The sequence below is a fragment of the Atractosteus spatula genome, chromosome 4 (genome assembly GCF_055471065.1).
Source record: "Atractosteus spatula isolate fAtrSpa1 chromosome 4, fAtrSpa1.hap1, whole genome shotgun sequence".
NCBI classification, from domain to species: domain Eukaryota; kingdom Metazoa; phylum Chordata; class Actinopteri; order Semionotiformes; family Lepisosteidae; genus Atractosteus; species Atractosteus spatula.
Genome location: NC_142709.1, coordinates 29,504,510 through 29,521,482, shown reverse-complemented (window position 1 = coordinate 29,521,482; position 16,973 = coordinate 29,504,510).

The window sequence follows — 16,973 nt, the reverse complement described above, 5'->3', positions numbered from 1 at the left end:
TGTAGACAGTTTCTGATGGCATGGCTGTGTTTTAGGGCTGAAAGGATACCTAGTAATATAGTTCTTTCAATGTTTTCTAAACATTTTTTTCTGACCCATATGGCTGTATACAGTGCTTTGCTCCAAAAAGGAATGGTGTCTGAATTGCCCGACAAGCAACAGTTAGAAAGAACCTGATTTAACTTTCAAACTCTTGCCATGGGCTTTAAAATCAAAGGCTTATTAACAAATAAAGCCAAAATGTATTAGTTGTCTCAGACTTTTAGGCCGCTTAAGCCTAAACGTACATTCATTCAGCACTCCGTTTAACGCAAAGTTTCCAATGAAAGAATACCTTTCAAAAATTAATTTGACCATTCCTGACACACTCTTTTGCTTTTGGCAGTGTTGTATTGTCTTTTCAGACTCATATTTTGATTCAGACAAGCAAATTTCCCAGTCAAATGAGTGGAATATTGAGAAAATGGTCTTTGAGAAATATTTGAACCCTAACCCTAACTAGCAAAACCCGAAGCTAGGGTTAGGGTTTTATTCCCATACAATGTAGACAGTTTTTGATAGCTTGGCTGTGTTTTAGGGCTGAAAGGATACCTAGGAATATAGTTCTTTCAATGTTTTCGAAACATTTTTTTCTGACCCATATGGCTGTATACAGTGCTTTGCTCCAAAAAGGAATGGTGTCTGAATTGCCCGACAAGCAACAGTTAGAAAGAACCTGATTTAACTTTCAAACTCTTGCCATGGGCTTTAAAATCAAAGGCTTATTAACAAATAAATCCAAAATGTATTAGTTGTCTCACACTTTTAGGCCGCTTAAGCCTAAACGTACATTCATTCAGCACTCCGTTTAACGCAAAGTTTCCAATGAAAGAATACCTTTCAAAAATTAATTTGACCATTCCTGACACACTCTTTTGCTTTTGGCAGTGTTGTATTGTCTTTTCAGACTCATATTTTGATTCAGACAAGCAAATTTACCAGTCAAATGAGTGGAATATTGAGAAAATGGTCTTTGAGAAATATTTGAACCCTAACACTAACTAGCAAAACCCGAAGCTAGGGTTAGGGTTTTATTCCCATACAATGTAGACAGTTTCTGATGGCATGGCTGTGTTTTAGGGCTGAAAGGATACCTAGGAATATAGTTCTTTCAATGTTTTCTAAAAATTTTTTTCTGACCCATATGGCTGTATACAGTGCTTTGCTCCAAAAAGGAATGGTGTCTGAATTGCCCGACAAGCAACAGTTAGAAAGAACCTGATTTAACTTTCAAACTCTTGCCATGGGCTTTAAAATCAAAGGCTTATTAACAAATAAAGCCAAAATGTATTAGTTGTCTCAGACCTTTAGGCCGCTTAAGCCTAAACGTACATTCATTCAGCACTCCGTTTAACGCAAAGTTTCCAATGAAAGAATACCTTGCAAAAATTAATTTGACCATTCCTGACACACTCTTTTGCTTTTGGCAGTGTTGTATTGTCTTTTCAGACTCATATTTTGATTCAGACAAGTAAATTTCCCAGTCAAATGAGTGGAATATTGAGAAAATGGTCTTTGAGAAATATTTGAACCCTAAACCTAACTAGCAAAACCCGAAGCTAGGGTTAGGGTTTTATTCCCATACAATGTAGACAGTTTTTGATAGCTTGGCTGTGTTTTAGGGCTGAAAGGATACCTAGGAATATAGTTCTTTCAATGTTTTCGAAACATTTTTTTCTGACCCATATGGCTGTATACAGTGCTTTGCTCCAAAAAGGAATGGTGTCTGAAGTGCCCGACAAGCAACAGTTAGAAAGAACCTGATTTAACTTTCAAACTCTTGCCATGGGCTTTAAAATCAAAGGCTTATTAACAAATAAAGCCAAAATGTATTAGTTGTCTCAGACTTTTAGGCCGCTTAAGCCTAAACGTACATTCATTCAGCACTGTTTAACGCAAAGTTTCCAATGAAAGAATACCTTTCAAAAATTAATTTGACCATTCCTGACACACTCTTTTGCTTTTGGTAGTGTTGTATTGTCTTTTCAGACTCATATTTTGATTCAGACAAGCAAATTTCCCAGTCAAATGAGTGGAATATTGAGAAAATGGTCTTTGAGAAATATTTGAACCCTAACCCTAACTAGCAAAACCCGAAGCTAGGGTTAGGGTTTTATTCCCATACAATGTAGACAGTTTCTGATGGCATTGCTGTGTTTTAGGGCTGAAAGGATACCTAGGAATATAGTTCTTTCAATGTTTTCTAAAAATTTTTTTCTGACCCATATGGCTGTATACAGTGCTTTGCTCCAAAAAGGAATGGTGTCTGAATGGCCCGACAAGCAACAGTTAGAAAGAACCTGATTTAACTTTCAAACTCTTGCCATGGGCTTTAAAATCAAAGGCTTATTAACAAATAAAGCCAAAATGTATTAGTTGTCTCAGACTTTTAGGCCGCTTAAGCCTAAACGTACATTCATTCAGCACTGTTTAACGCAAAGTTTCCAATGAAAAAATACCTTTCAAAAATTAATTTGACCATTCCTGACACACTCTTTTGCTTTTGGCAGTGTTGTATTGTCTTTTCAGACTCCTATTTTGATTCAGACAAGCAAATTTACCAGTCAAATGAGTGGAATATTGAGAAAATGGTCTTTGAGAAATATTTGAACCCTAACCCTAACTAGCAAAAACCCGAAGCTAGGGTTAGGGTTTTATTCCCATACAATGTAGACAGTTTTTGATAGCATGGCTGTGTTTTAGGGCTGAAAGGATACCTAGGAATATAGTACTTTCAATGTTTTCTAAACATTTTTTTCTGACCCATATGGCTGTATACAGTGCTTTGCTCCAAAAAGGAATGGTGTCTGAATGGCCCGACAAGCAACAGTTAGAAAGAACCTGATTTAACTTTCAAACTCTTGCCATGGGCTTTAAAATCAAAGGCTTATTAACAAATAAAGCCAAAATGTATTAGTTGTCTCAGACTTTTAGGCCACTTAAGCCTAAACGTACATTCATTCAGCACTCCGTTTAACGCAAAGTTTCCAATGAAAGAATACATTTCAAAAATTAATTTGACCATTCCTGACACACTCTTTTGCTTTTGGCAGTGTTGTATTGTCTTTTCAGACTCATATTTTGATTCAGACAAGCAAATTTACCAGTCAAATGAGTGGAATATTGAGAAAATGGTCTTTGAGAAATATTTGAACCCTAACACTAACTAGCAAAACCCGAAGCTAGGGTTAGGGTTTTATTCCCATACAATGTAGACAGTTTCTGATGGCATGGCTGTGTTTTAGGGCTGAAAGGATACCTAGTAATATAGTTCTTTCAATGTTTTCTAAACATTTTTTTCTGACCCATATGGCTGTATACAGTGCTTTGCTCCAAAAAGGAATGGTGTCTGAATTGCCCGACAAGCAACAGTTAGAAAGAACCTGATTTAACTTTCAAACTCTTGCCATGGGCTTTAAAATCAAAGGCTTATTAACAAATAAAGCCAAAATGTATTAGTTGTCTCAGACTTTTAGGCCGCTTAAGCCTAAACGTACATTCATTCAGCACTCCGTTTAACGCAAAGTTTCCAATGAAAGAATACCTTTCAAAAATTAATTTGACCATTCCTGACACACTCTTTTGCTTTTGGCAGTGTTGTATTGTCTTTTCAGACTCATATTTTGATTCAGACAAGCAAATTTCCCAGTCAAATGAGTGGAATATTGAGAAAATGGTCTTTGAGAAATATTTGAACCCTAACCCTAACTAGCAAAACCCGAAGCTAGGGTTAGGGTTTTATTCCCATACAATGTAGACAGTTTTTGATAGCTTGGCTGTGTTTTAGGGCTGAAAGGATACCTAGGAATATAGTTCTTTCAATGTTTTCGAAACATTTTTTTCTGACCCATATGGCTGTATACAGTGCTTTGCTCCAAAAAGGAATGGTGTCTGAATTGCCCGACAAGCAACAGTTAGAAAGAACCTGATTTAACTTTCAAACTCTTGCCATGGGCTTTAAAATCAAAGGCTTATTAACAAATAAAGCCAAAATGTATTAGTTGTCTCACACTTTTAGGCCGCTTAAGCCTAAACGTACATTCATTCAGCACTCCGTTTAACGCAAAGTTTCCAATGAAAGAATACCTTTCAAAAATTAATTTGACCATTCCTGACACACTCTTTTGCTTTTGGCAGTGTTGTATTGTCTTTTCAGACTCATATTTTGATTCAGACAAGCAAATTTACCAGTCAAATGAGTGGAATATTGAGAAAATGGTCTTTGAGAAATATTTGAACCCTAACCCTAACTAGCAAAACCCGAAGCTAGGGTTAGGGTTTTATTCCCATACAATGTAGACAGTTTCTGATGGCATGGCTGTGTTTTAGGGCTGAAAGGATACCTAGGAATATAGTTCTTTCAATGTTTTCGAAACATTTTTTTCTGACCCATATGGCTGTATACGGTGTTTTGCTCCAAAAAGGAATGGTGTCTGAATGGCCCGACAAGCAACAGTTAGAAAGAACCTGATTTAACTTTCAAATTCTTGCCATGGGCTTTAAAATCAAAGGCTTATTAACAAATAAAGCCAAAATGTATTAGTTGTCTCAGACTTTTAGGCCACTTAAGCCTAAACGTACATTCATTCAGCACTCCGTTTAACGCAAAGTTTCCAATGAAAGAATACCTTTCAAAAATTAATTTGACCATTCCTGACACACTCTTTTGCTTTTGGCAGTGTTGTATTGTCTTTTCAGACTCATATTTTGATTCAGACAAGCAAATTTACCAGTCAAATGAGTGGAATATTGAGAAAATGGTCTTTGAGAAATATTTGAACCCTAACCCTAACTATCAAAAACCCGAAGCTAGGGTTAGGGTTTTATTCCCATACAATGTAGACAGTTTTTGATAGCATGGCTGTGTTTTAGGGCTGAAAGGATACCTAGGAATATAGTTCTTTCAATGTTTTCTAAACATTTTTTTCTGACCCATATGGCTGTATACAGTGCTTTGCTCCAAAAAGGAATGGTGTCTGAAGTGCCCGACAAGCAACAGTTAGAAAGAACCTGATTTAACTTTCAAACTCTTGCCATGGGCTTTAAAATCAAAGGCTTATTAACAAATAAAGCCAAAATGTATTAGTTGTCTCAGACTTTTAGGCCACTTAAGCCTAAACGTACATTCATTCAGCACTCCGTTTAACGCAAAGTTTCCAATGAAAGAATACCTTTCAAAAATTAATTTGACCATTCCTGACACACTCTTTTGCTTTTGGCAGTGTTGTATTGTCTTTTCAGACTCATATTTTGATTCAGACAAGCAAATTTCCCAGTCAAATGAGTGGAATATTGAGAAAATGGTCTTTGAGAAATATTTGAACCCTAACCCTAACTAGCAAAACCCGAAGCTAGGGTTAGGGTTTTATTCCCATACAATGTAGACAGTTTCTGATGGCATGGCTGTGTCTTAGGGCTGAAAGGATACCTAGTAATATAGTTCTTTCAATGTTTTCTAAACATTTTTTTCTGACCCATATGGCTGTATACAGTGCTTTGCTCCAAAAAGGAATGGTGTCTGAATTGCCCGACAAGCAACAGTTAGAAAGAACCTGATTTAATTTTCAAACTCTTGCCATGGGATTTAAAATCAAAGGCTTATTAACAAATAAAGCCAAAATGTATTAGTTGTCTCAGACTTTTAGGCCGCTTAAGCCTAAACGTACATTCATTCAGCAGTCCGTTTAACGCAAAGTTTCCAATGAAAGAATACCTTTCAAAAATTAATTTGACCATTCCTGACACACTCTTTTGCATTTGGCAGTGTTGTATTGTCTTTTCAGACTCATATTTTGATTCAGACAAGCAAATTTACCAGTCAAATGAGTGGAATATTGAGAAAATGGTCTTTGAGAAATATTTGAACCCTAACCCTAACTAGCAAAAACCCGAAGCTAGGGTTAGGGTTTTATTCCCATACAATGTAGACAGTTTCTGATGGCATGGCTGTGTTTTAGGGCTGAAAGGATACCTAGGAATATAGTTCTTTCAATGTTTTCTAAACATTTTTTTCTGACCCATATGGCTGTATACAGTGCTTTGCTCCAAAAAGGAATGGTGTCTGAAGTGCCCGACAAGCAACAGTTAGAAAGAACCTGATTTAACTTTCAAACTCTTGCCATGGGCTTTAAAATCACAGGCTTATTAACAAATAAAGCCAAAATGTATTAGTTGTCTCAGACTTTTAGGCCGCTTAAGCCTAAACGTACATTCATTCAGCACTCCGTTTAACGCAAAGTTTCCAATGAAAGAATACCTTTCAAAAATTAATTTGACCATTCCTGACACACTCTTTTGCTTTTGGCAGTGTTGTATTGTCTTTTCAGACTCATATTTTGATTCAGACAAGCAAATTTACCAGTCAAATGAGTGGAATATTGAGAAAATGGTCTTTGAGAAATATTTGAACCCTAACCCTAACTAGCAAAACCCGAAGCTAGGGTTAGGGTTTTATTCCCATACAATGTAGACAGTTTCTGATGGCATGGCTGTGTTTTAGGGCTGAAAGGATACCTAGGAATATAGTTCTTTCAATGTTTTCTAAACATTTTTTTCTGACCCATATGGCTGTATACAGTGCTTTGCTCCAAAAAGGAATGGTGTCTGAATTGCCCGACAAGCAACAGTTAGAAAGAACCTGATTTAACTTTCAAACTCTTGCCATGGGCTTTAAAATCAAAGGCTTATTAACAAATAAAGCCAAAATGTATTAGTTGTCTCAGACTTTTAGGCCGCTTAAGCCTAAACGTACATTCATTCAGCACTCCGTTTAACGCAAAGTTTCCAATGAAAGAATACCTTTCAAAAATTAATTTGACCATTCCTGACACACTCTTTTGCTTTTGGCAGTGTTGTATTGTCTTTTCAGACTCATATTTTGATTCAGACAAGCAAATTTACCAGTCAAATGAGTGGAATATTGAGAAAATGGTCTTTGAGAAATATTTGAACCCTAACCCTAACTAGCAAAACCCGAAGCTAGGGTTAGGGTTTTATTCCCATACAATGTAGACAGTTTTTGATAGCTTGGCTGTGTTTTAGGGCTGAAAGGATACCTAGGAATATAGTTCTTTCAATGTTTTCTAAACATTTTTTTCTGACCCACATGGCTGTATACAGTGCTTTGCTCCAAAAAGGAATGGTGTCTGAATTGCCCGACAAGCAACAGTTAGAAAGAACCTGATTTAACTTTCAAACTCTTGCCATGGGCTTTAAAATCAAAGGCTTATTAACAAATAAAGCCAAAATGTATTAGTTGTCTCAGACTTTTAGGCCGCTTAAGCCTAAACGTACATTCATTCAGCAGTCTGTTTAACGCAAATTTTCCAATGAAAGAATACCTTTCAAAAATTAATTTGACCATTCCTGACACACTCTTTTGCTTTTGGCAGTGTTGTATTGTCTTTTCAGACTCATATTTTAATTCAGACAAGCAAATTTACCAGTCAAATGAGTGGAATATTGAGAAAATGGTCTTTGAGAAATATTTGAACCCTAACCCTAACTAGCAAAACCCGAAGCTAGGGTTAGGGTTTTATTCCCATACAATGTAGACAGTTTCTGATGGCATGGCTGTGTCTTAGGGCTGAAAGGATACCTAGTAATATAGTTCTTTCAATGTTTTCTAAACATTTTTTTCTGACCCATATGGCTGTATACAGTGCTTTGCTCCAAAAAGGAATGGTGTCTGAATTGCCCGACAAGCAACAGTTAGAAAGAACCTGATTTAACTTTCAAACTCTTGCCATGGGCTTTAAAATCAAAGGCTTATTAACAAATAAAGCCAAAATGTATTAGTTGTCTCAGACTTTTAGGCCGCTTAAGCCTAAGCGTACATTCATTCAGCAGTCCGTTTAACGCAAAGTTTCCAATGAAAGAATACCTTTCAAAAATTAATTTGACCATTCCTGACACACTCTTTTGCTTTTGGCAGTGTTGTATTGTCTTTTCAGACTCATATTTTGATTCAGACAAGCAAATTTACCAGTCAAATGAGTGGAATATTGAGAAAATGGTCTTTGAGAAATATTTGAACCCTAACCCTTACTAGCAAAACCCGAAGCTAGGGTTAGGGTTTTATTCCCATACAATGTAGACAGTTTTTGATAGCTTGGCTGTGTTTTAGGGCTGAAAGGATACCTAGGAATATAGTTCTTTCAATGTTTTCTAAACATTTTTTTCTGACCCATATGGCTGTATACAGTACTTTGCTCCAAAAAGGAATGGTGTCTGAATTGCCCGACAAGCAACAGTTAGAAAGAACCTGATTTAACTTTCAAACTCTTGCCATGGGCTTTAAAATCAAAGGCTTATTAACAAATAAAGCCAAAATGTATTAGTTGTCTCAGACTTTTAGGCCGCTTAAGCCTAAACGTACATTCATTCAGCACTCCGTTTAACGCAAAGTTTCCAATGAAAGAATACCTTTCAAAAATTAATTTGACCATTCCTGACACACTCTTTTGCTTTTGGCAGTGTTGTATTGTCTTTTCAGACTCATATTTTGATTCAGACAAGCAAATTTCCCAGTCAAATGAGTGGAATATTGAGAAAATGGTCTTTGAGAAATATTTGAACCCTAACCCTAACTAGCAAAACCCGAAGCTAGGGTTAGGGTTTTATTCCCATACAATGTAGACAGTTTCTGATGGCATGGCTGTGTCTTAGGGCTGAAAGGATACCTAGTAATATAGTTCTTTCAATGTTTTCTAAACATTTTTTTCTGACCCATATGGCTGTATACAGTGCTTTGCTCCAAAAAGGAATGGTGTCTGAATTGCCCGACAAGCAACAGTTAGAAAGAACCTGATTTAACTTTCAAACTCTTGCCATGGGCTTTAAAATCAAAGGCTTATTAACAAATAAAGCCAAAATGTATTAGTTGTCTCAGACTTTTAGGCCGCTTAAGCCTAAACGTACATTCATTCAGCACTGTTTAACGCAAAGTTTCCAATGAAAGAATACCTTTCAAAAATTAATTTGACCATTCCTGACACACTCTTTTGCTTTTGGCAGTGTTGTATTGTCTTTTCAGACTCATATTTTGATTCAGACAAGCAAATTTACCAGTCAAATGAGTGGAATATTGAGAAAATGGTCTTTGAGAAATATTTGAACCCTAACCCTAACTAGCAAAACCCGAAGCTAGGGTTAGGGTTTTATTCCCATACAATGTAGACAGTTTCTGATGGAATGGCTGTGTTTTAGGGCTGAAAGGATACCTAGGAATATAGTTCTTTCAATGTTTTCTAAACATTTTTTTCTGACCCATATGGCTGTATACAGTGCTTTGCTCCAAAAAGGAATGGTGTCTGAATTGCCCGACAAGCAACAGTTAGAAAGAACCTGATTTAACTTTCAAACTCTTGCCATGGGCTTTAAAATCAAAGGCTTATTAACAAATAAAGCCAAAATGTATTAGTTGTCTCAGACTTTTAGGCCGCTTAAGCCTAAACGTACATTCATTCAGCACTCCGTTTAACGCAAAGTTTCCAATGAAAGAATACCTTTCAAAAATTAATTTGACCATTCCTGACACACTCTTTTGCTTTTGGCAGTGTTGTATTGTCTTTTCAGACTCATATTTTGATTCAGACAAGCAAATTTACCAGTCAAATGAGTGGAATATTGAGAAAATGGTCTTTGAGAAATATTTGAACCCTAACCCTAACTAGCAAAACCCGAAGCTAGGGTTAGGGTTTTATTCCCATACAATGTAGACAGTTTTTGATAGCTTGGCTGTGTTTTAGGGCTGAAAGGATACCTAGGAATATAGTTCTTTCAATGTTTTCTAAACATTTTTTTCTGACCCACATGGCTGTATACAGTGCTTTGCTCCAAAAAGGAATGGTGTCTGAATTGCCCGACAAGCAACAGTTAGAAAGAACCTGATTTAACTTTCAAACTCTTGCCATGGGCTTTAAAATCAAAGGCTTATTAACAAATAAAGCCAAAATGTATTAGTTGTCTCAGACTTTTAGGCCGCTTAAGCCTAAACGTACATTCATTCAGCAGTCTGTTTAACGCAAATTTTCCAATGAAAGAATACCTTTCAAAAATTAATTTGACCATTCCTGACACACTCTTTTGCTTTTGGCAGTGTTGTATTGTCTTTTCAGACTCATATTTTAATTCAGACAAGCAAATTTACCAGTCAAATGAGTGGAATATTGAGAAAATGGTCTTTGAGAAATATTTGAACCCTAACCCTAACTAGCAAAACCCGAAGCTAGGGTTAGGGTTTTATTCCCATACAATGTAGACAGTTTCTGATGGCATGGCTGTGTCTTAGGGCTGAAAGGATACCTAGTAATATAGTTCTTTCAATGTTTTCTAAACATTTTTTTCTGACCCATATGGCTGTATACAGTGCTTTGCTCCAAAAAGGAATGGTGTCTGAATTGCCCGACAAGCAACAGTTAGAAAGAACCTGATTTAACTTTCAAACTCTTGCCATGGGCTTTAAAATCAAAGGCTTATTAACAAATAAAGCCAAAATGTATTAGTTGTCTCAGACTTTTAGGCCGCTTAAGCCTAAACGTACATTCATTCAGCACTCCGTTTAACGCAAAGTTTCCAATGAAAGAATACCTTGCAAAAATTAATTTGACCATTCCTGACACACTCTTTTGCTTTTGGCAGTGTTGTATTGTCTTTTCAGACTCATATTTTGATTCAGACAAGCAAATTTCCCAGTCAAATGAGTGGAATATTGAGAAAATGGTCTTTGAGAAATATTTGAACCCTAACCCTAACTAGCAAAACCCGAAGCTAGGGTTAGGGTTTTATTCCCATACAATGTAGACAGTTTTTGATAGCTTGGCTGTGTTTTAGGGCTGAAAGGATACCTAGGAATATAGTTCTTTCAATGTTTTCGAAACATTTGTTTCTGACCCATATGGCTGTATACAGTGCTTTGCTCCAAAAAGGAATGGTGTCTGAAGTGCCCGACAAGCAACAGTTAGAAAGAACCTGATTTAACTTTCAAACTCTTGCCATGGGCTTTAAAATCAAAGGCTTATTAACAAATAAAGCCAAAATGTATTAGTTGTCTCAGACTTTTAGGCCGCTTAAGCCTAAACGTACATTCATTCAGCACTGTTTAACGCAAAGTTTCCAATGAAAAAATACCTTTCAAAAATTAATTTGACCATTCCTGACACACTCTTTTGCTTTTGGCAGTGTTGTATTGTCTTTTCAGACTCATATTTTGATTCAGACAAGCAAATTTACCAGTCAAATGAGTGGAATATTGAGAAAATGGTCTTTGAGAAATATTTGAACCCTAACCCTAACTAGCAAAAACCCGAAGGTAGGGTTAGGGTTTTATTCCCATACAATGTAGACAGTTTTTGATAGCATGGCTGTGTTTTAGGGCTGAAAGGATACCTAGGAATATAGTTCTTTCAATGTTTTCTAAACATTTTTTTCTGACCCATATGGCTGTATACAGTGCTTTGCTCCAAAAAGGAATGGTGTCTGAAGTGCCCGACAAGCAACAGTTAGAAAGAACCTGATTTAACTTTCAAACTCTTGCCATGGGCTTTAAAATCAAAGGCTTATTAACAAATAAAGCCAAAATGTATTAGTTGTCTCAGACTTTTAGGCCACTTAAGCCTAAACGTACATTCATTCAGCACTCCGTTTAACGCAAAGTTTCCAATGAAAGAATACCTTTCAAAAATTAATTTGACCATTCCTGACACACTCTTTTGCTTTTGGCAGTGTTGTATTGTCTTTTCAGACTCATATTTTGATTCAGACAAGCAAATTTACCAGTCAAATGAGTGGAATATTGAGAAAATGGTCTTTGAGAAATATTTGAACCCTAACCCTAACTAGCAAAACCCGAAGCTAGGGTTAGGGTTTTATTCCCATACAATGTAGACAGTTTCTGATGGCATGGCTGTGTCTTAGGGCTGAAAGGATACCTAGTAATATAGTTCTTTCAATGTTTTCTAAACATTTTTTTCTGACCCATATGGCTGTATACAGTGCTTTGCTCCAAAAAGGAATGGTGTCTGAATTGCCCGACAAGCAACAGTTAGAAAGAACCTGATTTAATTTTCAAACTCTTGCCATGGGATTTAAAATCAAAGGCTTATTAACAAATAAAGCCAAAATGTATTAGTTGTCTCAGACTTTTAGGCCGCTTAAGCCTAAACGTACATTCATTCAGCAGTCCGTTTAACGCAAAGTTTCCAATGAAAGAATACCTTTCAAAAATTAATTTGACCATTCCTGACACACTCTTTTGCATTTGGCAGTGTTGTATTGTCTTTTCAGACTCATATTTTGATTCAGACAAGCAAATTTACCAGTCAAATGAGTGGAATATTGAGAAAATGGTCTTTGAGAAATATTTGAACCCTAACCCTAACTAGCAAAAACCCGAAGCTAGGGTTAGGGTTTTATTCCCATACAATGTAGACAGTTTCTGATGGCATGGCTGTGTTTTAGGGCTGAAAGGATACCTAGGAATATAGTTCTTTCAATGTTTTCTAAACATTTTTTTCTGACCCATATGGCTGTATACAGTGCTTTGCTCCAAAAAGGAATGGTGTCTGAAGTGCCCGACAAGCAACAGTTAGAAAGAACCTGATTTAACTTTCAAACTCTTGCCATGGGCTTTAAAATCACAGGCTTATTAACAAATAAAGCCAAAATGTATTAGTTGTCTCAGACTTTTAGGCCGCTTAAGCCTAAACGTACATTCATTCAGCACTCCGTTTAACGCAAAGTTTCCAATGAAAGAATACCTTTCAAAAATTAATTTGACCATTCCTGACACACTCTTTTGCTTTTGGCAGTGTTGTATTGTCTTTTCAGACTCATATTTTGATTCAGACAAGCAAATTTACCAGTCAAATGAGTGGAATATTGAGAAAATGGTCTTTGAGAAATATTTGAACCCTAACCCTAACTAGCAAAACCCGAAGCTAGGGTTAGGGTTTTATTCCCATACAATGTAGACAGTTTCTGATGGCATGGCTGTGTTTTAGGGCTGAAAGGATACCTAGGAATATAGTTCTTTCAATGTTTTCTAAACATTTTTTTCTGACCCATATGGCTGTATACAGTGCTTTGCTCCAAAAAGGAATGGTGTCTGAATTGCCCGACAAGCAACAGTTAGAAAGAACCTGATTTAACTTTCAAACTCTTGCCATGGGCTTTAAAATCAAAGGCTTATTAACAAATAAAGCCAAAATGTATTAGTTGTCTCAGACTTTTAGGCCGCTTAAGCCTAAACGTACATTCATTCAGCACTCCGTTTAACGCAAAGTTTCCAATGAAAGAATACCTTTCAAAAATTAATTTGACCATTCCTGACACACTCTTTTGCTTTTGGCAGTGTTGTATTGTCTTTTCAGACTCATATTTTGATTCAGACAAGCAAATTTACCAGTCAAATGAGTGGAATATTGAGAAAATGGTCTTTGAGAAATATTTGAACCCTAACCCTAACTAGCAAAACCCGAAGCTAGGGTTAGGGTTTTATTCCCATACAATGTAGACAGTTTTTGATAGCTTGGCTGTGTTTTAGGGCTGAAAGGATACCTAGGAATATAGTTCTTTCAATGTTTTCTAAACATTTTTTTCTGACCCACATGGCTGTATACAGTGCTTTGCTCCAAAAAGGAATGGTGTCTGAATTGCCCGACAAGCAACAGTTAGAAAGAACCTGATTTAACTTTCAAACTCTTGCCATGGGCTTTAAAATCAAAGGCTTATTAACAAATAAAGCCAAAATGTATTAGTTGTCTCAGACTTTTAGGCCGCTTAAGCCTAAACGTACATTCATTCAGCAGTCTGTTTAACGCAAATTTTCCAATGAAAGAATACCTTTCAAAAATTAATTTGACCATTCCTGACACACTCTTTTGCTTTTGGCAGTGTTGTATTGTCTTTTCAGACTCATATTTTAATTCAGACAAGCAAATTTACCAGTCAAATGAGTGGAATATTGAGAAAATGGTCTTTGAGAAATATTTGAACCCTAACCCTAACTAGCAAAACCCGAAGCTAGGGTTAGGGTTTTATTCCCATACAATGTAGACAGTTTCTGATGGCATGGCTGTGTCTTAGGGCTGAAAGGATACCTAGTAATATAGTTCTTTCAATGTTTTCTAAACATTTTTTTCTGACCCATATGGCTGTATACAGTGCTTTGCTCCAAAAAGGAATGGTGTCTGAATTGCCCGACAAGCAACAGTTAGAAAGAACCTGATTTAACTTTCAAACTCTTGCCATGGGCTTTAAAATCAAAGGCTTATTAACAAATAAAGCCAAAATGTATTAGTTGTCTCAGACTTTTAGGCCGCTTAAGCCTAAACGTACATTCATTCAGCACTCCGTTTAACGCAAAGTTTCCAATGAAAGAATACCTTGCAAAAATTAATTTGACCATTCCTGACACACTCTTTTGCTTTTGGCAGTGTTGTATTGTCTTTTCAGACTCATATTTTGATTCAGACAAGCAAATTTCCCAGTCAAATGAGTGGAATATTGAGAAAATGGTCTTTGAGAAATATTTGAACCCTAACCCTAACTAGCAAAACCCGAAGCTAGGGTTAGGGTTTTATTCCCATACAATGTAGACAGTTTTTGATAGCTTGGCTGTGTTTTAGGGCTGAAAGGATACCTAGGAATATAGTTCTTTCAATGTTTTCGAAACATTTGTTTCTGACCCATATGGCTGTATACAGTGCTTTGCTCCAAAAAGGAATGGTGTCTGAAGTGCCCGACAAGCAACAGTTAGAAAGAACCTGATTTAACTTTCAAACTCTTGCCATGGGCTTTAAAATCAAAGGCTTATTAACAAATAAAGCCAAAATGTATTAGTTGTCTCAGACTTTTAGGCCGCTTAAGCCTAAACGTACATTCATTCAGCACTGTTTAACGCAAAGTTTCCAATGAAAAAATACCTTTCAAAAATTAATTTGACCATTCCTGACACACTCTTTTGCTTTTGGCAGTGTTGTATTGTCTTTTCAGACTCATATTTTGATTCAGACAAGCAAATTTACCAGTCAAATGAGTGGAATATTGAGAAAATGGTCTTTGAGAAATATTTGAACCCTAACCCTAACTAGCAAAAACCCGAAGGTAGGGTTAGGGTTTTATTCCCATACAATGTAGACAGTTTTTGATAGCATGGCTGTGTTTTAGGGCTGAAAGGATACCTAGGAATATAGTTCTTTCAATGTTTTCTAAACATTTTTTTCTGACCCATATGGCTGTATACAGTGCTTTGCTCCAAAAAGGAATGGTGTCTGAAGTGCCCGACAAGCAACAGTTAGAAAGAACCTGATTTAACTTTCAAACTCTTGCCATGGGCTTTAAAATCAAAGGCTTATTAACAAATAAAGCCAAAATGTATTAGTTGTCTCAGACTTTTAGGCCACTTAAGCCTAAACGTACATTCATTCAGCACTCCGTTTAACGCAAAGTTTCCAATGAAAGAATACCTTTCAAAAATTAATTTGACCATTCCTGACACACTCTTTTGCTTTTGGCAGTGTTGTATTGTCTTTTCAGACTCATATTTTGATTCAGACAAGCAAATTTACCAGTCAAATGAGTGGAATATTGAGAAAATGGTCTTTGAGAAATATTTGAACCCTAACCCTAACTAGCAAAACCCGAAGCTAGGGTTAGGGTTTTATTCCCATACAATGTAGACAGTTTCTGATGGCATGGCTGTGTCTTAGGGCTGAAAGGATACCTAGTAATATAGTTCTTTCAATGTTTTCTAAACATTTTTTTCTGACCCATATGGCTGTATACAGTGCTTTGCTCCAAAAAGGAATGGTGTCTGAATTGCCCGACAAGCAACAGTTAGAAAGAACCTGATTTAATTTTCAAACTCTTGCCATGGGATTTAAAATCAAAGGCTTATTAACAAATAAAGCCAAAATGTATTAGTTGTCTCAGACTTTTAGGCCGCTTAAGCCTAAACGTACATTCATTCAGCAGTCCGTTTAACGCAAAGTTTCCAATGAAAGAATACCTTTCAAAAATTAATTTGACCATTCCTGACACACTCTTTTGCATTTGGCAGTGTTGTATTGTCTTTTCAGACTCATATTTTGATTCAGACAAGCAAATTTACCAGTCAAATGAGTGGAATATTGAGAAAATGGTCTTTGAGAAATATTTGAACCCTAACCCTAACTAGCAAAAACCCGAAGCTAGGGTTAGGGTTTTATTCCCATACAATGTAGACAGTTTCTGATGGCATGGCTGTGTTTTAGGGCTGAAAGGATACCTAGGAATATAGTTCTTTCAATGTTTTCTAAACATTTTTTTCTGACCCATATGGCTGTATACAGTGCTTTGCTCCAAAAAGGAATGGTGTCTGAAGTGCCCGACAAGCAACAGTTAGAAAGAACCTGATTTAACTTTCAAACTCTTGCCATGGGCTTTAAAATCACAGGCTTATTAACAAATAAAGCCAAAATGTATTAGTTGTCTCAGACTTTTAGGCCGCTTAAGCCTAAACGTACATTCATTCAGCACTCCGTTTAACGCAAAGTTTCCAATGAAAGAATACCTTTCAAAAATTAATTTGACCATTCCTGACACACTCTTTTGCTTTTGGCAGTGTTGTATTGTCTTTTCAGACTCATATTTTGATTCAGACAAGCAAATTTACCAGTCAAATGAGTGGAATATTGAGAAAATGGTCTTTGAGAAATATTTGAACCCTAACCCTAACTAGCAAAACCCGAAGCTAGGGTTAGGGTTTTATTCCCATACAATGTAGACAGTTTCTGATGGCATGGCTGTGTTTTAGGGCTGAAAGGATACCTAGGAATATAGTTCTTTCAATGTTTTCTAAACATTTTTTTCTGACCCATATGGCTGTATACCGTGCTTTGCTCCAAAAAGGAATGGTGTCTGAATTGCCCGACAAGCAACAGTTAGAAAGAACC